Source organism: Hylobates moloch, unplaced genomic scaffold, assembly GCF_009828535.3.
Source record: "Hylobates moloch isolate HMO894 unplaced genomic scaffold, HMol_V3 SCAFFOLD_16, whole genome shotgun sequence".
Lineage (NCBI taxonomy): Eukaryota > Metazoa > Chordata > Mammalia > Primates > Hylobatidae > Hylobates > Hylobates moloch.
The window spans coordinates 59,077,980-59,101,057 of NW_026652291.1; the positions used below are offsets into that span (position 1 = coordinate 59,077,980).

A 23,078-nucleotide genomic window follows, 5' to 3' on the forward strand; every position below is an offset into this window, starting at 1 on the left:
ACACAGAAAATTATTTGAAGACATGGATTTCTTAATTTATGTTCCAAATTCTCTGCACGTTGCATCAGAGAGGTTTCTAGACACATCCACAAGCTATTTGATCCCCTCAACCCCATCTTTTATTTTCAGAGCTCTAGTCTTTTTAAGGTTTCACCTGCTGAGGTTTTGAGGTTTTAAGGTTTTAAGGTTTCACCTGCTGAAGTTCTTGTGTATTTTAGTGAGAAATATATTTTAGTGAGAAATATAATTACACCTACCTGTTGGGTTCAACTCCTTTATAACCTCTGGTTGCAGCTTAGCTTTAAAAACCATTCAAAAAACAATCTAGAGAATTGAGAGTCCAAGTAAAATAAGGCCTTTCTGATTGCCACTTTAAACCTCATACGTACTATGCCCACCAAATATGAAGAATATTTTTCTTTGTAGCTGGCACGAAGTGGGTACTGTGGGACAGTACTGTGGCCACCAGGTGGCAGTGGCTCAATTTACTCTCATTCTACAACTGCCTTTAATTTCAAAAGCATGAAAATTACTAGAGGACTTGCATTCGATTGGTTGAGCAGCCAACAGAAAGGCTCTTTCCTGCTTTAGAGAATATGAACTAAGATACAGAAGCAGCGCCTCTGAGGAAAGAAGGTTGGAATTATCGTGATTTGTCTGTAGGCTGAGGTACCAGCATGGAGAAAGTGTTGGAGTGTGCATTCATAGTCTTGTGGCTTCAGCTTGGCTGTAAGTTGGAGGTTAAGAAATGAGAATCATTCATTTAATGAGGAAGAGAGATGAAGATTTAATCTCAGCTCATTCAGTTTTCCTGCTGGAATTTTTCAAAGCTGCTAAACTAAAAGCTCTGTATAATTTCTGATTTTGTTTTCCTGAACAGGGTTGAGTGCAGAAGACCAGGTGATGCAAAGTCCTGAGGCCCTGAGACTCCAGGAGGGAGAAAATAGCAGTCTCATCTGCAGTTACACAGTCAGCAGTTTAAGAGGGCTGCTCTGGTATAGGCAAGATCCTGGGAAAGGCCCTGAATTCCTCTTCATCCTGTATTCAGCTGGGGAAGAAAAGGAGAAAGAAAGGCTAAAAGCCACATTAACAAAGGAGGAAAGCTTTCTGCACATCACAGCCCCTAAACCTGAAGACTCAGCCACTTACCTCTGTGCTGTGCAGACACAGTGTTCCCCAGGCACCTGCAGCTTGTAACAAAACCCTGCAGCTGGGGATCTGGAATAAGGGCAGAGGCATCTCTGCTATTCTTCCTCTTGAAGGAGTATTTATTTAATGCCCAGGACCTTTTTCCAAATGGTCCTTTGGAGAATGAAGTCATGAGACAAAGCCAGAGGGCAGAGACTACTGTTCCTTCTCTCCAGGCATCCTAGACAGTCCCTTGTGCATGTTCATGGGTCAGTCTACTGTTAATAACATCCCACAACTTCCCTCACATAAATTCAGAAGGGCCAGATGTAATGTGAAGAGTCCTGGTTTCCAGTTGTGGATGATTTGGAAAAAGACTGCACAGGTGCATACACTCCTTGCTGAAAAAAAAATGCATGTATGTGTCTGCGTTGTCTCACAATAATCTGGTCACATTAATATACGTAAATCTTTTTCATTTTAATATAGTCTTCTTGAAACCCACATCTCCACCAGCCACATCTCTATATTTCTCATCCCTTCATCATCAAATTACTTGAAAGAATTGTCTGGACTCATTCTCTTAATTTCCATTCTTCAGTCTCGTTCAAACCTGGCCCGTTAGCATCACTCCAAGGGAAGTTCTCACTTTAACACCAGCGGTTTTGGTATTGATAAGGCTATCAGATATTTTTCAGTACTCTTCTTGGCTAAGATTTTCAGCAGTCTTTCCTCCCTTCTCATTAAAATAAACTTTATTTTAATCAAAATAATACTCAAATATATTTACAAAACCCAACAGCACTGTCTGACACCCCAGTCAGGTCTCCCCATTCTCAGGTGATGGTACTCACAATTATCCAAACATTTAAAAATGCTGTTTCTTCGCTTTCTTCTCTTTCTTTTTGAAAATGAGGTACAACACACAATAAGGTGAATAAAACTTTAGCTTACAGCTCAATGGAATTTTACACTCTTTGTATCTGGGTAACACCATCCAGACCTACATATTGAAATTTTCCACTACTCCAGAAGATTCCCACATGCCCCTTCCAATTAAACAGCCCTTCCCCCACTCTCCACCTGGAGTAACCATGATTCTGCCTTTCATCACTTGGTCTTACACTTTGTGTGACTGGAATTATATTGTACAGCCTATATTCTACTGTCTCAATTTCTTCTCTCAATATCATATCCTTGAAATTCATTAATGTTGCTGTATGCATAAGTTATTTTTAAGTTTATATGTAAAATTCCCCTGTATGAATATGTAATAATTTATTTTTCCATTCTTCTTGAAATAGACATTTGGGTTTTTTAGATTGTTTACAGTTTTGTGCCATCATGGAAAAGGTTGCTATAAACATTTATTTAAATTTTATTTGGTGGACATATAAACTCACTATTCTTGGGTAATTCCACTGGAATGGACTTAACTAGGCCATAAAATAGGCATATATTTAGCTTTAGTGGTTATTATCGAATGTATTTCGAAAGGTTACCAAGTTGTATGCTCTTATGAACCATGTATGGGAGTTTTAGTTACTCCATGTCTTCACCAAAAAATGGTATCAGGTTTCTTTTTGTTTGTTTTTTAATTTAAGCCATTATGGTGACATACAGTGGTATCTCACAAAATTGTGGTTTTAATTTGCTTTCCCTGAAGAATAATGATGCTGAGCACATTTTCATATGCTCATTGTCCATCTGGATATTCTTTTCTGTCTAGTACCTGTTCAAGTCGTTTGCTTATTTGTTTGTTTATTGTTCACATGTAGGCATTCTTCATAGATTCTGGCTATAAGCCCCTGTCAAAACCATCTATTGTGAATTCTCTACTAATCCATTACTTGACTCCTCACTTTCATAATGATTTTCTTTGAGATACAGAAATTCCTAGTTTTGATAAAGTCCAAATAACTATTTATTGTTATTTATTGGTTAGTAGTTTTTGGGCCCTGTTGAGAAATCTTTGCCTACTTCAGGTAACAGACACACTTTTTTCACGTAGGTCCATTTTCCACCTCAGATCAATTTTCTTGATGCTATGCAAAAGGTGTCAAGGTTCCTATTGCCCCCAGACCATTTAATGGAAAGATCTTCTTTTCCCCCATTGAATTGCAGTGGTGTTTGGGTCATAAATCAAGTGATCCTACATGTATAGATCTATTTCTGCACTCTATGTTGTTTCATCTGTCAGTTCAGCCTCCCAGCTATCTCATAATGTGCTTACTAATATAGCTTTAGAATAGAATTTGAAACTCATAAGTGTTTTTTCTTCATTCGTGTTCTTCCCCTTATTATTTTATCCATTCTATGTCCTTTCTGAATCCATACAAATTTTAGAATTATTTTCTAAATTCTAAATCATTTTCAAATCCACAAAATTTCCCTGCAGTTTTGATTGGTATTGCATTAAGCTTTTAGATAACTTTGAGGAGAATTGCTACCTCAAAAATATTGAGTCATTGTGTAAAAAATATAGACTATCTACCTGCTAAGGTCATCTAATGTCTTAAGCAATGATTTTAGTCCTCAGTGTGGTGATTTGCACATCCTGTATCAGATTTACTTCCATGTATAGACATTTCATGCAGAGTTTAAAATTTTATTTTCTAATTGTTGCTAGTGTGTAGATATACAATTGGTTTTTACATATTGACCTTATGCTCATTGAACTTGCTACACTTACTAATTTTAATCATTTGGTCATAGATTATTTTAGATTTTCTAAGTCCACAATCATGCCATTTGCAAATGAAGAAAAATTTGTTTCTTGCGTTGTAATCTTTGTATCTTATTTATTTTCATTTCCTTCCTTATTGGCCAGACTTAGTGGAAGAGTTGGCCACTCTGTTTAGATCTGCTTATCATCCCAGGGAGGCAGGGACTTAAAAATGTAAGAGAGATAAAGTGAGCGAGTGATTTATGGAGTTCTAGCTATTGAGTCAAAGTAATGACTAATGCCCTATTTATAAATAGACTCTAAACAACAGAATCAGCTCTTCCCACCCCCGCTTTGTGGAGAAGAAATGCAGGGAGGCCTAGAAACAAGGGAGCAGAAGTAGAAGCTTCCTGATTTAGGAAGAGAGGCACAAGTGTTATTTTACCCACGTCTTCTGGTTTTGTTGTGTTTAACCCTTTGGGTTTACAGCCTTACAGTTTGCCCAATGTATTCAGGGGAAGCGATACAAAAATCACCGCAGAGTTCCTGCTTTACCTGGTACCAATTTTGTCATTCTCATCATCATCTTTATTGGCACAAAAACTATGAAGTAATATTTTTTTCTCTCTCTTTTCTTTTTTTTTTTTGAGACGGAGTCTCGCTTTGTCGCCCAGGCTGGAGTGCAGTGGCTCAATCTCGGCTCACTGCAAGCTCCGCCTCCCGGGTTCACGCCATTCTCCTGCCTCAGCCTCTCCCAGTAGCTGGGACTACAGGCGCCCGCCACCATGCCCGGCTAATTTTTTGTATTTTTAGTAGAGATGGGGTTTCACCGTGGTCTTGATCTCCTGACCTCGTGATCCGCTCACCTCGGCCTCCCAAAGTGCTGGGATTACAAGCGTGAGCCACTGCGCCCGGCCTATGAAGTAATATTAACCCATTTCTCAGATTGGGAAACTGAGGCTTACATGAGTTTTGAGATGAAAGCATTTCTGAGATAAAGTAAATGCTGCAGGGGAAACAATAGGTGCTGGAGAGGATGTGGAGAAATAGGAACACTTTTACACTGTTGGTGGGACTGTAAACTAGTTCAACCATTGTGGAAGTCAGTGTGGCGATTCCTCAGGGATCTAGAACTAGAAATACCATTTGACCCAGCCATCCCGTTACTGGGTATATACCCAAAGGACTATAAATCATGCTGCTATAAAGACACATGCACACGTATGTTTATTGCGGCACTATTCACAATAGCAAAGAGTTGGAACCAACCCAAATGCCCAACAACAATAGACTGGATTAAGAAAATGTGTCACATATACACCACGGAATACTATGCAGCCATAAAAAATGATGAGTTCGTGTCCTTTGTAGGGACATGGATGAAACTGGAAAACATCATTCTCAGTAAAGTATCGCAAGGACAAAAAACCAAACACCGCATGTTCTCACTCATAGGTGGGAATTGAACAATGAGAACTCATGGACACAGGAAGGGGAACATCACACTCCGGGGACTGTTGTGGGGTGGGGGGAGGGGGGGAGGGACAGCATTAGGAGATATACCTAATGCTAAATGACGAGTTAATGGGTGCAGCAAACCAACATGGCACATGGATACATATGTAACAAACCTGCACATTGTGCACATGTACCCTAAAACCTAAAGTATAATAAAAAAACATAATAAATAATTATTTCAAAAAAAAAGTAAATGCTGCAGGTACCATAAAATAAGACGAAGAAAAACACATAAAACTCCAGAGTTAACCGGCTAGACAGCACTTCTCTAATTTTACTGTACCTTTAAGAATCACATGAAGAGTTTATTTTAAAAATGCTTTATTTCCATAGATTCTGATTCTATAGGTCTGACACAGGGTCAGGAGGCTGCTTTTTTTAGTGAGTTGTCTAATGATTTTGATCATTAGATCTGGAGATCTTACTTTGAAAAACACTGAAATTGGGAGAGTACTGCATTTCAGGAGGATGGATGATATAGACATGCAGGCGATTTTGTGTTAACTTAGATAACAGTGCTTAGGGAACCAGGAAACACACCTGGGAATGCCTTAATGTGGGTTATGCCTATTGTGATTAAACTATATCCTATCATAATTAGTAGAAGATACTTTGTTTTGATGATAAAGAAGGCAATGATTTTTGTTTCAACAACAGAAAGAAATTTATTTATAATTTGAAAAGCAGCAGAGAGATTAGGGGATAGATAAGCCTTTTAGTTGCAGACTTTCCAAGAAGAAACTAGGCTAAAACAATATATGAGATTCTCCACTATGAATTAAAGCTTTTTCGTTCCTTATTGTCAATTAAAAAATACAACTTCTATATATTTTAAAGGTCATAAGCCAATTATCTTAGTGTTTCCTTCAATGTTCTAAAATTTAGACATATTTTATCTAATTATTTTATTTACTCTTTTTACTCTGTCTGGATTCTTTACAACATTTTAACTTTCTATTAAAGAAAGTTGATTCCAATACTGTTAAAGCTCTGTTTATTACAGAATATAGCACAATAGTGCTCTAAACTCTACCTTTAACATGCTCATCATAATTCCAGTATAGACCATGATAATACTCATAATTGTTTAATGACCATGGTTAATCTGCTGCTGCATCCTCATAGCCAGGCTTTCTTTTTCCTGAATCCATGATGAGTTTGGTTGGTGTGAGGACTGTAATTGAATTTTGTCCCCAAAGCTCACCTAATATTATATTCCTAATGTTATTGGAATACAAATATGTCTGTTTACATTTATATATTTATAATGTATATGTTATACATTACACATTTATATTTATTTATATGTTATATGACATCTAATTATTGGAATATATATTTATTTTGTCTTTTGGAGAATTTGTTATGGAATCAAACAGACTTATTTTTCCCAAGAGGTCAGCAGGATATATTGTGGGACATTTTCTGTTATGAATTTGGCAAATAGGACCCAAAGCTAGGAACCAAGAGTCATTAGGCATCCACTATTTTTCATTAAGAATGGCTCACATTTTAAGTACAGCTGCACTTCTCAAAAAATTTTTTTAAATAAAAACATTAAAAAAAGAATGGCCCACAATTGGACCTTCTCTGTAAAGTTAAGAAGCAGCAACTGAACAGGCTCTACAACCTCCAATTCTCACCTCTTAGCTGGTGTGAGGAGGTGGCGAGGGATGGGAGGAGTCAAGAAGAGAATATCATCAGAGTATTCCCCTTTTCCCACAAGCCACTTGAGGGGTCAATACTCCAAAATAATTACTTCCAAAGACAGAGATCTGCTGCATAAAAAGCAACATTGTGTGACATTTTCATCTTTGTTCTGAAGCAGATTTTGACCTATGTTTACATCTACTTAAGCAGAAGACAAGGCAACTGGAAAGAGATGGTCGAGTGGAGAGGGGCAGCCATGGCCCGGCTGGGTTTCTGCACTGGGCATGGTGAGGAGGCACGTGTATTCTGTGGGCAGGTGCCGCCTCTGAGGTGGCAAGACTGAGCTGTCCTGCCAGAGCTTCACCCAGAGGAGAAAGTAAGGGTGGAGAGTTCTCCTGAGTGACAGGCTGACAGGAAGGGGAGACACCTCCCTTGAGGAGCCCCTGAGGTCCCCTGGGTGCTCTGTCATGGACACTCACCACACACAGCCATCAGTGGTCAGCCACGCAAGCAACAACACCAGAGGTGCACAGTGGTTAAGTAAGGACAGTTTTGTTGTTTCTTCTCCTTAATCTTTTTCTTTCACCTTAACCCCGGGAAGTTAAAATCAAAGAAAAAGGAGGGAAGAAGAGAACCAAGTAGGCCATGTCCACCTCACTGTAGCTCGGGATCAGACCTGAAGCGTGGAGAGCAGAGGAAAGGTGAAGACTGGAGTGTTAAACAGAACTGCCCTGAGGTTTATTTAACCACTGAAAGCGGCCCAGAGGTTTGGAGTTTTCTTTCCTAGACCTCTTCAAGGGCCCCTCTGAAGGACCCGACCATGCTTAACCCTCTTTGATGCTCTTTTCTTTGGCTTCCTTTCCTCTCCCTATCGCTCCACCTAGAAAATGTTTATATAGACTCGGGTAGGCAGACTTGCATTCTATCTTTGTATCATTTCCTGTAAGTCAATTTATGCTGGATTCCTTAATTTGCCTATGAAGCTGAAAGTTTTGAAATAAGATGGTAGGAAAGACTTCTTCATTTTTGGTTTCCAGCTATACCTCCTTTCCTGAAAGTGATAAGCAGAGAATCACCCAACTGCCTGAATGGAGGAAAAATTATGCGGTTAAAAATAATAATATAAAAAGGCAACCACTGTTAATATTGCAAAAATGGCTTGTCACACATGGTGATCATTCTGAAACCACAAATGACCAAAATTGGTGAAGTCCTTTCTTTAACATCACAGGCACATCTAAGTGATTCTTTTCCATATCTGTAAAGTAACTTTATGAAAGCAGGTGGAAGACCTGCCCAGGACCTGAATGAAAGCATTCATGTATTTAGTCACAAGAGGGGGCTGCTGTGTCTGTCAATAAGATGCCTGTTCAGTTGGGGAAAGAGTGGCTCACAGTCAGTAGTGAAGTCATGCAGAAACTGTGACAAATGATACGTTTTATTCTCTTTGTTCTAAGCAGAGTAGTCTGTTCATAGCTTCCAATATTCAATAATTCCTGACCTTGCCTCAATCCATTATGAAAAGTTTTGTTTCTACTCAAAATAGGACAATATAGAAAGATGGAGACGGGAAGTAGCTATACAGCTTTCAAGTTGAATTGATCTATTTTTGTCAAGTTTTTGAAATAGAGAAAAGTAGATATTTTTGGTGGGGAAGATACTGTTTTTTTCTCAATCTATTTCATTTCTCTTAAACTTGAGAAGATAATGAGAAAAAGTCTTCTAGGCTGCTCCCTTCCTTCTTACAGTCCTCTCCTTTCTTCTCTCTTTTCTCTTCTCTGCATGTCAATTCTTAATGTGTGTCATCACTAGGCACACACATGGAGAATGGGGAAAGGTGGGTAAGGGATAGGGTTTCTGGGGTGTAAGGATGAGTGTGACCCCAAGTCTCTTGTTTCCTTTGTACCAAGATATGCAGTCTATAAATGCTCTCCTAGAGATAGATGGTATCTAGAGGCATTTCAGGCATCTGGAGACATGGCTTCCTGATCAGGCTCTGATTATACTTTTTGGTCACTTTGGACCCATTACTCTCTGCATCTGAGCCTCATTTCCTCTTTATTGTTATTTAGATGGGCTTTCTCTATCTTCTTATGATGGTATGAGCCTTGGTGGGGTTTTCCTGAATATAAAGAAGCTTGTGACAGAGTGGACTGCACTCCTGACCCTGGGTAAGAGTTTTAGGCCTAAGAAAGGATGGTGTTCTAAACCAAGAACTCAGAAGAGGAACCTGCTGCCTGCACTGTCTTACTCTCCTTCACCCAAGATGCTAAGGGCAACCGATCAAATTACAGCTGTTTACGTTTTGAGGAGGTCACATCCTCAGTGTGAGGGGCTACATCATACCCAGTATATTAGTTCGTGCCATAGGCTGGGGACTTAAAAATCAGAAATATATTGTCTCATGGTTCGGGAGGCAATGTCTGAAGTCAAGATGCCGACAGAATCCAGGAAAGGAGGATCTGTTTCAGGCTTCTCTCTTTGGCTTATAGATGGCCATCATACCCCTGTGTCTTCATATCATCTTCCCTCTGTGTATATCTGTCTCCAAATTTCTCCTTTTATATTGCATTAGAGCCCACCTCATTTTACTTAGATACCTCTATAATCAAGAAGTAATCTTGAACCCAACTCCAAATAAGGTCACATTCTGAAGTACTTGGGGTTAGGAGTTCAACATATAAATTTTAGAGGGACAAATTTTAGCTTATAACCCTCAGTGAAAGCTCACAGAAGAGTTTTCTTTGCTATAGAATATCCTGTGTTATTGAGCCCAAGAGAAAATAAGAGACAGATCCAGAGAGTCCTGCCTCTTAACTAGTGAGTCTAGAAAACCTTAGCCATATTTGGCTCTTTCTAGGGGAAGAGAATCATAGATAAAATTACTTCTCAGTACTATACCAGGGATCTTCAACAAGTTCGTGAAAAATGCATATAACAAAAAAATTATGCATAATTTTATTTATTTATTTATTTTTTTATTTTTTATTGAGACGGAGTCTCGCTCTGTCACCCAGGCTGGAGTGCAGTGGCGCGATCTCGGCTCACTGCAAGCTCCGCCTCCCGGGTTCACGCCATTCTCCTGCCTCAGCCTCTCCGAGTAGCTGAGACTACAGGCGCCCGCCACCACGCCTGGCTAATTTTTTGTATTTTTAGTAGAGACGGGGTTTCACCATGGTCTCGATCTCCTGACCTCGTGATCCGCCCGCCTCGGCCTCCCAAAGTGCTGGGATTACAAGCGTGAGCCACCGCGCCCAGCAAATTATGCATAATTTTTAAATTTTTGCATCAAAATAAACTCCTACTAACTTGTTATGACATTGTGCACGGTATCTAATTTGAGGCACTAAGAAGGATGAAGGACAAAACAGTCTGAAAAGAGCTCCTATCAGAGCAATGTGAATTCTGCCAATATTGAAGCAAAAACAAGCACCAAATTTAAGGTAAAACTTGGGTGGAAGAATGGAGAAATCATTGAAAAGTTTATGGGGGCAATTCCCCAAAGAAATTAGTAGTTTACCAAGAGACAAGATGATGTTGAAAATGAAGCATGCAGCAGCAGACCATACACATTGATTGAGAGGAAAAAATTCATCTTGTTCATGCCCTGATTGAAAAGGACTAATGATTAGCAGCAGAAACAATAGCCAACACCATAGACACCTCAACTGGTTCAGCTTACATAATTCTGACTTGAAAACTAAAGTTGAGCAAACTTTCCACTCAGTGGGTGCCAAAATTGTTGCACCCATATCAGCTGCAGACAAAAGCAGACATTTCAGTGGAATTTTAAACAAGTGGGATCAAGATCCTAAAGCATTTCTTCAAAGGATTTTAACAGAAAATGAACACCGATTCACCAGTACAATACTGAATACAAGGTACTATCAAAGCAATGACTGCCAAGAGGTGGAAGTGGTCCAGTCAAAGCAAAAGTGGACTGGTCAAGAGCAAAGGCTGTAGCAACAGGTTTTGTTTTGTTTTGTTTTGTTTTGTTTTGCTCAAGGTTTGTTGCTTGTTGACTTTCTGGAGAGCTGAAGAATGACAACATCTACTTATTATTAGAGTGTTTTGAGAAAGTTAGCCAAGGCTTTAGCAGAAAAATGCCCAGGAAAATCTCACCAGAGCGTTCTTCACCACAATATTCCTGCTCATTCCTCTTATCAAACAAGGGCAATTTTGTGAGAGTTTCAATGGGAAATCATTAGGCCTCCATCTCACAATACTGACTTTCTTTCTTCTGACTTATTTTTGTTTCCTAATCTTAAAAAAAATCTTTAATGGGCACTTATTTTTTTCTTCAATTAATACAAAAAAAACCTGCATTGACATGGTTAAATTCCAGGACCCTCAGTTCTTAGGGATGGACTAAATGTGTGATATCATCATTTAAAAAAGTGTCTTGAATTTGTTGGAGCTTATGTTGAGAAATAAAGTTTATATTTTTAAATTGTTACTTTTTAATTCCATATTTCTATAAATTTTTTGAAGCCCCCTTATACCTTGATCTTAAAAATCTGCCTCGATTTGAGGGTCTTGGGATAATCTCGTTTTTCTCCTCAGGGATTACGTGTAATGTTAAAGCCACAAGAGTAGGGCAGTGCTGAAACAAGAAGTGAATATGCCATGTTCCCACTCTACCACTGGAGGAAATGAGGACACAATCTGGTATCAACAGTTTGATAACCATGGCTCACAGTATCTGACTGGAGGTTTAAAGAATGAGGTGACCAATCAAATGGCTTCTCTGCCTGTATTAGTCTGTTCTTTCATTGCTATGAAGAAATACTTGAGACTGGGTAATTTGCAAAGGAAAGAGGTTTCACTGGTTGTTCAGGTTCCGAAGGTTGTACAGGAAGCATGTTGTTGGCATCTGTTTGGCTTCTGGGGAGGCCTCAGGAAACTCTCAATCATGGCAGGTGAAGGTAGAGCCAGCACTTCACATGGTTGGAGTAGGAGGAAGAGAGAGAGAACAGGGAAAGTGCCACACATTTTTAAAAGACCAGATCCCACAAGAACGCAGTCACTATCACAAGAACAGCACCAAAGGGAAAATTCACCCCCATGATCCAAACGCCTCCCACCAGGCCCGACCTCCAACATTGGGGATTACAATTTGAAATGAGATTTGGGTGTGGACACAGATCCAAACCATATCACTGCCCATCCCTGTAGACAATAAGTCTAGTACCCTGGTCCTGCACCAGATAACCCTCAAAGGCACCACCATGTGTTACCACATTGTGGGCAGATTGGACCACACCTGTCACGCAGGTGAAGAGAGGAGATAACCTCCATTTAAAGAGGGCATTGCACAAGAAAATGTGAGATTAATGGAAGAAGGTAGAAAATGAAATGAGAAGAAAGAAAGGGGAAAAATAAGGAAAAGTTACATGAAATCAAGAACTGCACCAGTAAAGAAAAAACAGGGAGAGAGAAGATCCTGGATATTGCTCTTTCTCCAAATCTAACATTTTCTTTCTTGGTAAAGGTCAGGTGTCAAGTTCATAAATTGAGCATTATTTTTCTGAGTAATGTCTGGGATCTCTCAATTTTTTCAACTATAGCATATGCATTGAAAAATAAATGAACCTTGAAAATTTGCTAAAATGAACTCATTATATTAATATTTTTATTTCAACATTTCCCTAGTTTTCTATGTACCTGTATTCCATTTTTATGATTAATCACTTTGTAAATTAATATGTAATTGTTTAAATATCTAGGCAATATAGAATAAAAAGTGGTACTTCATTGATTTGCTCCTGACAAGTTCCTAATCACTGGTTAAAGTTTCATCACGCTTCCACTGTTTCTATACATTTAAATACAAGCTCACAATAAACATACTTTTAAAAATCATAAATAGGATGACACTATATGTAAAATGCTGTGATTCAATTGAATAAGAGAGAGAAGCTTTTGCAGCTCAGAAAATTTAACCCACCTTATACTTTTTTGCAAGTGTGGTAAGTAACTCACAATACAGATCTACCATAATGTGTTGACTATCTGTATTGAAAGAATATTTAAATTTTTTCCACTTTTTTTTAACGATTGCATGCAATGTACAATGCTATAAGTGTATTTATAAGAGTATTTCTTAAGAAAAATTCCTGGCCAAATGGAAATTTTGCATTCAATAATATGTATATAATGTATGTAGATATTTATTAATTATATTTCAGCTAGCAGAATATCAGAGTATCCATTTCCTGACATTATCAACAAAACTGAATATTAATATTATGATTCTGAACTCTTTTTGCAATTTGACAAGTAAGAGATGATAGAAAGGGCCTTTTCACAAAAATGCGAGTTACAAGAAACCAGTCCTTAAGCACTGAAGTGGCAAGAAGAGAGGAGCAGTCATAGGAATCTGGAGAAAGTTGCTGTAACAGTATGGAAAACGTTTATATATTTTTTATTTCTAATATAAGCATTTAAGAATATATATTTGTCTCTATGCACTGATTTGGCTGCATTCTACAAATCTGATATTCAAACATTTTTGTTTCTTCAGGAGAAGGAGGAGGAGGTGAAAGTGGAGGAGAAAGAAGCATTTCTCTAGCAGTACTGCGCTTGGTCCTGAAGTGGCAGTGTTTTCATTTCTTTCATTCCATTTCCACCTCCCACATTTTGCAGATCTCTGTGTGTGTGTGTGTGTGTGTGTGTGTGTGAGAGAGAGAGAGAGAGAGAGAGGGGAGAGCGAGAGAGGGGAGAGAGAGAGAGAGAGACTTGTTTCAGATTGGCTGGGTCAACTCTGTGTTTCCTGTAGAAATGTTTGAACATATGAGATAGCAAAGCAGAGTGTTTATCTTGTGAGCCGTTCTCCATATTTCAGACATAAGATTTCAGTTCTCAGTGAGTCTAAGTGACAGAAGGAATGGAGACCCTCTTGGGCCTGCTCATCCTTTGGCTGCAGCTGCAATGTGAGTTAGAGGGAACTGGAAATGAGCAAAGAGCAGGCTGACTCCAGGACATTTCTCCCAGGAAAATGGGAGAAAGAAAGGGAGTTGTTATGCCTGTATGGTTTACTGGGAGTTTCTGTGGAAATTGAAAAAATAAATTTAAAAGTAATTTCTAAGGAATCATTAGCCACTAACCAGTCTATTGCTCTTTTTCTGAACAGGGGTGAGCAGCAAACAGGAGGTGACACAGATTCCTGCAGCTCTGAGTGTCCCAGAAGGAGACAACTTGGTTCTCAACTGCAGTTTCACTGATAGTGCTATTTACAACCTCCAGTGGTTTAGGCAGGACCCTGGGAAAGGTCTCACATCTCTGTTGATTATTCAGTCAAGTCAGAGAGAGCAAACAAGTGGAAGACTTAATGCCTCGCTGGATAAATCATCAGGACGTAGTACTTTATACATTGCAGCTTCTCAGCCTGGTGACTCAGCCACCTACCTCTGTGCTGTGAGACACAGTGCACAACAGGCACCTGCAACCAATACCCAAACTCTATAGTTGGGGCTCTAACCGCATGTTTTATCTTGAGACTGAGAAATGTTTTTGCATTAAGAGGTCTTCTAAATTGACACTGTCTCCACATAGAAGCAATTAAATACACAAAACGATGTAATAATCTGAAGTTAAACTATGAATTCTCTGATCTTTAGATTTTTATCAATTTTAATATAAATAATAGTTTTATTTATATTAATTTACATGCCTTAAAGTTCAGTCTTTTAAAGTGATCAATTAAGTGATATTTAGTGTATTTACAATGTTGTGCCGCTTTTATCTCTGTGTAGTTTCAAAAACTTTTTAACATCTCAAAAGGAAACCACATGTTCATTAAGCAGTTACCTTGCCCACCCTCCTCCCAGCCCCTGGCAGCCACCAACCTGTTTTCAGTCTCTATGGATTTTCCTATTCTGTACATTTCATATAAATGGAATAATACAGTGGTTAGTGGCCTTTCTATATGGCTTCTCTCACACGGCATAATTTTCTGAGGTTTATTCAACGTAGAAAGTACCAGAGAAAGCTAAATATGCACATCTAACCAATCACATAGGATACCTCGCTTTTGGTTAGCCTGCTTATATCTTCCCCATGCAAGAGCCTCCAACCAGGACACACCTGAAGCTTTGTTAGTTTTCTTCCACTCTAAAGCTTCCCTACTCCTCTCTGCCTATCTTTAAGTCTCTGCCAAACACAAGGGACGGTAGCTGACTCCTTTGGTATAGCAAGCTCTGAATAAGTTGCCTTTGCTTTTTTCATTTAGGTGGTCTTCACTTATCTCCACAGATCCCTTGTAAAGACACTGAATTTTTCTTCCCTGCCAAGTTCTCACTTCACCATAAGAGTCACTTTGCACATGAAAAATTAATGAATCGCCATAAGGAATGTTAAAGCTGGAGGGCAGCTTGTCCTCTATTCAGATAGGTCATTGAAGCCTACATCAATCAGATAGTATTTCTTCGATAAGTCAGAGAGATGCATTGATGTAAAGCCCAGTTCTCAATATTTATGTCCCAAACTCTGTCATCAATAAAAGCTTGAGACTCCAAACAGATATCTTGGCCTTCCTGGAAGATTTTCTTATCAACAAGTTCTTGCTCTCATCTATTTCTTTTACTAAATATTCAGGCTCCATATTGTGTGATGAGGAGTTTGCATTCACAACCTCTGCCATATATGAGCTACCAAGCTGCTTTCTTTCTTGGCATTACAAACCAACTCGTGGGTAAGTAATTAAAAACAAAAGATTTACAGTAAGACCTCAAACTATCAAAATTTCAGAAAAAAACCTAGGAAATGCCCTTCTTGACATCAGTCTTGGCAAAGGATTTTTGGCTTAAGTCCCCAAAAGCAATAATTGCAACAAAAATAAAAATTGACAAGAGGGACCTAAATAAGGAGCTTCTGCCTAGCAGAAGAAACTATCAACAGAGTAAACAGACAACCTACAGAACGTGAGATAATATTTGCACACTATGCATCCAACAAAGGTCTTATATCCAGAATCTACAAGCAACTTAAACAAGTCAATAAGAACAACACAAATAACCTCATTAAAAGATGGACAAAGGACGAGAACAGACACTTCTTAAAAGAAGACATATCCGAGTGGCCAACAAATTTATGAAAACAATTCTCATCATCACTAATCATCAGAGGAATGCAAATCAAAACCACAATGAGATACCATCTCACATCAGTCAGAATGGCTATTATTAAAAAGTCAAAAAATAACAGATGCTGGCTAGGCTATGGAGAAAAAGGAACACATACTCTGTTGATGGGGATGTAAATTAGTTCAGCCACTGTGAACAGTTTGCAGAGCAGTTTGGAGATTTCACAAAAAACTTAAAATAGATCTACCATTCAACCCAGCAATCCCATTACTAGGTATATATCCAAAGAAAAATAAATCATTCTACCAAAAAGACACATGTACTCTCATGTTCATTGCAGTGCTATTCACAATAGCAAGGACACGGAATCTATCTAAGTACCTGTCAAATGTGGATTGAATAAAGAAAATGTGGCACATATACACCATGGAATACTATGCAGCTACAAAAAAGAATGAACTCATGGCATTTGCAGCAACATGGATGCACCTAGAGGCCAAATTTCTAAGTGAATTAATGCAGAAACAGAAAAGCCAAATACCACATTTTCTCACTTATAAGTGGGAGCTAAGCATTGGGTACACAAGGACATAAAAATGGGAACAATAGATACTGGGGTTTCCTGATGAGGGTAGGACTGAAAAACTACCTATCGGATACTATGCTCACTACCTGAGTGACAAGATCATTCATACCCCATACCTCAGTGTCATGCAATATACCCATGTAACAGACCTGCACATATACTCTCAAACCTAAAATAAAAGTTGAAATTGTAAAAAAATTAAAAATAAAGTTGGATATAGTTGTGAAAAAGGGGGCTTGATTAGTGCTACTTTAATAGCTATTATATTCCATAATATAAATGAACTTCTACTGTTAATGAAAATTAATGAACTACATTAGAAGAATAAATGTGAGAGTTCACATTTGAAAGAAGTTGAAAGACGTTACTTTCTCCTACACATGTGGTAACGGCATCTTAGGTAGGTAAACACTTTGCTGTTGGCAATACAGCAGTGAACAGTTACAATTTAACAGGGAAGATGTATACATGCAATAAAGCAATTCAAACAAATATATAACTTCAACACATGATAAGGACAATAAATTTTAAAAATGGATATGAAAGATCATAAAATTGTGTTTACTTTGGCAGGGTGGGGATTATGCTGTTGGTGGTCAGAGAAGGCCTCTCTGAGAAAATAGTTACATTGAGATATGTCGGAAAGATCGCAATAGCAAAGTTAAGGTTCCTGCTAAGAAGAGCTGCAGGCAGAGAGAACCACTTGTAGGATAGAGTGAACTTAATCAATAAATCTTCTGTGTGTGTTCTGACTTCTCCACCAAGTGACTGTTTGCCCCTCTCTTTCTCTCTCCGCAGGCCTTTCTATTCCCTAAGACATAACGATATTGAAAATTGGCTAATTAATAACCCTACAATGACTTCTACCTGTTCAAGTGAAAGGAAGAGTTGCATTTCTCTCACGTTATTTATTTTTCTTTTTGTGGAGATGGGGTCTCACTATGTTGCCCAGGCTGGTCTCAAACTCCTGGGCTCAAGCAATTCTCCTGCCTTTGCCTCCCAAACAGCTGGGATTATAGGCATGAACCACCATGATGGGACTCTCATTTTAAGTCAAAAGCTAGAAATGATTAAGCTTAGTGAGAAAAGCATGTCAAAACCCAATCAATAAGCTGACAGACCTCTTGCACTAAACAGCCAAGTTGTGAATGCAACGGAAAATTTATTGAAGAAAATTAAAAGTGCTACTCCAGGTAAACACATAATTGATAAGAAAGTCAAACAGCCTTACTGCTGATATGGAGAAAGTTTTAGTGTTCTGGATAAAATATCAAACCGGTTACAATATTCCCTTAAGCCAAAGCTTAACGCACACAGCACGGCCCTAACTCTCTTCAATTCTGTGAAGGCTGATAGAGGTGAGGAAGCTGCCAAAGGAAACTTTGAAGCTACAAGAGGTTGTTTCCTGAGGTTTAAGAAATGAAATCATCATGACATAAATGTGCAAGGCGACTCAGGAAGTGCTGATGTAGAAGCTGCAGCGAGTTATCCAGAAGATCTAACTAAGACCACTGATGAAGGTGGCTACACTAAACAACAGATTTTCACTGTAGACAAAACAGCTTTCTATTGGAAGAAGATGCCATGTAGGACTTTCATAGCTAGAGAGAGGAAGTCAATGCCTGAATTCAAAACTTCAAAGGACAGGCTGACTCTCTTGTTAGGTGCTAATGCAGCTGATGACTTTAAATTAAAGCCAATGCTCATTTACCATTCTGAAAATTCTAGGGCCCTTAAGAATTATGCTAAGCATACTCTGCCTGTGCTCTATAAACGGAACAACAAAGCATGGATGACAGCACATCTGTTTATAGCATGGTTTACTGAATATTTTAAGCCCAATGTTGAGATCTACTCCTCAGGAAAAGGTTCCTTTCAAAATAGTACTGCTGATTAACAATGCACTTGGTCACCCAAGAGTTCTGATGGAGATGTACAAGGGGATTAATGTTTTCTTGCCTGCAAATGTAACATCCATTCTGCAGCCCATGGATCAAGGAATAATTTTGGCTTTCAAGTCTTACTATTTAAGAAATGCATTTTACGAGGCCATAACTGCCATAGATAGTAATTCCTCTGGTGGATCTCAGCAAAGTAAATTGAAAATCTTCTACATGATACCATTAAGAACATTTGTAACTCATGGAAGAAGGTCAAAATATCAAGATTAACAAGAGTTTGGAAGAAGGTGGTTCCAACACTCATGGATGACTTTGAAAGGTTCAAGACTTCAGTGGAGTAAGTAACTGCAGGAGTAAATACTTCAGTGAAATAAGTAACTGAAATAATTTTGAAATGATATTGATGGTTCTTGTTTATTTTGACTATCTAGGACACTGCTGCAGAAAGCTTTTAAGAATGGGAGGGAAATCATGGGTTTGGCATGGTTAAGTTGTTTTCTTTCCTGGAGGCAGTGAATGAGTTGAAAGGCTCTTGAGGTGCCCTCTGGAGCTCAGAATTTTTAAATGCCAGTTTTAAAAGAGCAAAATGATAATCAAAATATAATGGTAGATAGTAGGAGAACTAGAATTAGAAGTGGAACCTGGAGATGTGATTGAATTGCTTCAATCTCGTGATAAAACTAACAAATAAGGAGTTTCTTTTTATGGGTGAGCAAAAAAAGTAGTTTCTTGAGCTGGAATCTACTCCTGGTGAAGATGCTGTGAACATTGTTAAGATAACAACGAAGGATATAGAATATTATATAAACTTAGTTGATAAAGCCATAGCAGGGTTTTAGAGGCTTGACACAAATTTTGAAAGAAGTTCTACATGGGTAAAATGCCATCAAACAGTATTGCAGGCTACAGAGAAATCTTTCATGAAAGGAAGTATTAATTGATGCAGCAAACTTCATTGTTGTCTTATTTTAAGAAATTGCTATAGTCACCCCAACCTTCAGCAATCACATCCTGATCAGTCAGCATCCACCAACATCAAGGAAAGACCCTCCACCAACAAAAAGATTATGACTTGCTGAAGAACCAGATGATTGTTAGCATTTTTTAGTAATAAAGTACATCTTAATTAATGTATGTACATTGTTTTTCATAGTGCTATTGTCCACTTAATAAACTACGGTGTAGTGTAAACATAGTTTTTATAAGGACTGAGAAACCAAAAAGTTTGCGTGACTCACCTTATTATGGTGGTCTATAATCAGCAATATTTCACAGGTATGACTGTGTTTGACTTTGCTATCAACTCAATGACTTACACCCCAGAAATTGTCATTAGCAGAAGCATACCAAAGGTCAGGCAATGGGAGTTGTTTGCCCCAGTTGCAGGTAATAATGGGGTGCTTTAGAGAGCTTTTCAAAAACAATATAAAAATGATTAATAGCCAATCTGATTTTTATTACCATATGCCAGGAATTCTAAACAATGTTAATGATAAAAAATATTTTGTTGGCCTAAGTTCTAAACAAATGCAGAGGTTACTATTGAGTTTTAATAAAAATGTATGCTTCAAATTATCACATCTTTATTTCTTATGTTATAAACAGTTTCCTACATGGAAGTTATTTTGGAGAATTCTCAGTTTTGCAGCTGTCTTCAACACACATGGATTGTAATACAGCGATTTTCCATGTACCTTTTATCCAGTTTCCTCTAATAATATATTATCTTGCAAAACAGTGATATGATTACAGCCAGAATATGTATGCCGGTATAGTCAAGATACAGAACATTTCTATCTCTACAAGGATCCTCATGTTTCTCTTTTATAGCAATAGCAACTTCCATTATGCCACCACCTACTATTTAACCCCTGGCAACCACTAATTTGTTCTCAATTTCCATAATTTTATCATTTCAAGAATGCTATATAAATGGAATCACTCAGGATGTTTATGAAAATGTTGGGATTTATTTTTTCACTCTGCATAATTATCTGGAGATTCATACAGGTTGTTGTGTATATTAATATTTCATTCCTTTTCATTGCTGAGTAGAATTTCGTAGTATAGATATGCCAGTTTGTTTAACCATTCACTTAATGAAGGACATTTGGGTTGTTTCCAGTTTTGAGCTATTATGATTAAAGCTGGTATAAGCGTTCATGTACAGGTTTTTGTATGAAGGTGAGTCTTCATACTCTGGAATATATACCAAGTAGTACAATTACTGAGTCATGGGGTAAGTGTATATTTAGTTTTATAAGAAATCGCCAAAATATTTTCTAGATTGCTGTACTGTCTTGCATTCCCACCAGCAATGTCTGAGTAATCTAATTTCTCCACATTTCTGCTAGCATTTTGTGTTGTCATTGGTTAATATTTTAGCAACTCTAAGAGGTATGGAGAAATCATTGTAGTTTTACTTTGCATATTTCTAACAGCCAATGATGTTAAACATTTTCGTTTTTTCTTTTTTAAATTAACTAAAGCCCACACTTTATTCCTATTTCCTTAGTTTTTGCCAAATGTCCTTTTTATGTCTGCAGGGTCTGTAATAACATTCCCTGTTTCATTCCTAATATTAGTAATTTGTCTTTTTTTCTTTGTTTTACTACAAGTTTGTCAGTTTTACCCATCTTTTTAAAAATGGCTGTTGTTTTTTTTTTTTTTCAATTGTTTTCTGTTTTCAGTTCTATTGATTTCTGCTTTTATCTTGATCACTTCCTTCTTTAAACTTGCTTTGGGTTAATTTTTTCCTTCTATTTCTTGGTTCTTGAGGTGGGAACTTAGATTTTTGATTGGATACTTTTTTTCATTTCTAATATTTGCATTTAGGGATATACGTTTTCTCTCAATGCTGCTTTGACTATGTCCTACAAATTTTGGTATGTCGTATTTCCATTTCCACTCTGTTCAGTGTATAATTGATTTCCCTTGAGACTTCTTTGATCCTTGGATTATTAGGAAGTATGTTGTTTAATTTTCAAATATTTGGAGATTTTTCTGCTATCTTTCTGATATTCACTTATAGTTGTATTCCATTGTGGTTATAGAACATAGTCTTTATTATTTCAGTTCTTTTACATTTAATTTTCTGAGGTTTGTTTTGTGGCCTAAGATATGGCTTACTTGGTATACGTTCTACAGGCATTTGAAAAGATTGTTTATTCCGCCATTGGTAGGTGCCATGTTCTATAGATGGCTATTAGATCCTGTTGGTTAGCAGAGTTGTTGTGTTCTTCTGTGTCCTTGCTAATTTTCTGGCAAGCTGTTCTATTAGTTACTGAGAGTGGGGTGTTGAAGTTTCCAACTATAATTCTGGAATCACCTATTTCTTCTTTCATTACTATGAGTTTTTCTTCCACGTATTTTTCAGCTCTTTTGGCTGGTGTATACACATTTAGCATTGCTGTGCCTTCTTGATAGACTGACCCTTTCAACAATATATAATGTTCCTTTCTGTCTCTTCTGTCTGGTAATTTGCTTTGCTCAGAAGTCTACTTTACCTGATATCGATATAATTATTTTGACTTTCCTTTGATTAATGTTTGCATGATATATATTTTACTTTCTTTCTTTCTTTTTTTTTTTTTGAGACGGAGTCTTGCTCAGTCACCCAGGCTGGAGTGCAGTGGCGGGATCTTTGCTCACTGCAAGCTCCACCTCCCGAATTCACACCATTCTCCTGCCTCAGCCTCCTGAGTAGCTGGGACTACAGGCGCCCGCCACCATGCCCGGCTAATTTTTTGTATTTTTAGAAGAGATAGGGTTTCACCGTGTTAGCCAGGATGGTCTTGATCTCCTGACCTCATGATCCGCCAGACTTGGCCTCCCAAAGTGCTAGGATTACAGGTGTGAGCCACCACGCCCGGCCTATATTTTACTTTCAACATGCCTACCCCTATGTCATTAAGTTAGAAATGAGGTTTTCGTAGACAGCTGTAGTTGGATCATATTTCCACTCTTTTCACTTTCTCTGTATTTTAACTCTCTTTTCATTGCTGTTTGTACACCAGTCTCTGTATCTTAATTGGTATACGTACATCATTTGCATTTAATGTAATTTATATTTTAGGGATTAATCTTCCATTTAATTATTTTTGTTTGTTTGTTCTGTTTTTTGTTTCCCTGTGTTTTCTCTCCTAACTTCTTGTGGATTATTTGACATTTTCTAAAATTCCATTCAATTTACCTATAATGCCTTGGATGTGTATTTTTGTGTAGCTTTCTTCAGTGTTTGCTCTAATGGCTATTATAAACAGAAAACACAGTTGTCTATTGGTGATGTCATTCCACCAATTTAAATGAAGTATAAAAACATTGTCTCCCTTTACATTCAGTTGTCCTCACTAATTCATAATACAGTTTTCTTTATGTTTTCCCCAGTATATATTTAGAACCTTATCAGACAGTGTTATTATTTTTGCTTGATCCATCAACCATAATTGAAGATACTCACCAGGAAAAGGAAAGCAAACTGTGTTTGCCCATATTTTTGGTTATTTTGTTCTTTTTATTTCCTGATGTCCTGAGGTTCTTTTAAATCA

General features: G+C 37.8%; 1 pseudogene and 1 gene segment (V, D, J or C); both read left to right on the top strand.

The window, feature by feature from the left end:
• LOC116456199 (sal-like protein 4) overlaps window positions 1–1,197 on the top strand; it is a 31,985-nt pseudogene extending 30,788 nt beyond the window's left edge.
• LOC116484549 (T cell receptor alpha chain constant-like) overlaps window positions 1–23,078 on the top strand; it is a 544,481-nt gene that overhangs the window by 35,034 nt on the left and 486,369 nt on the right.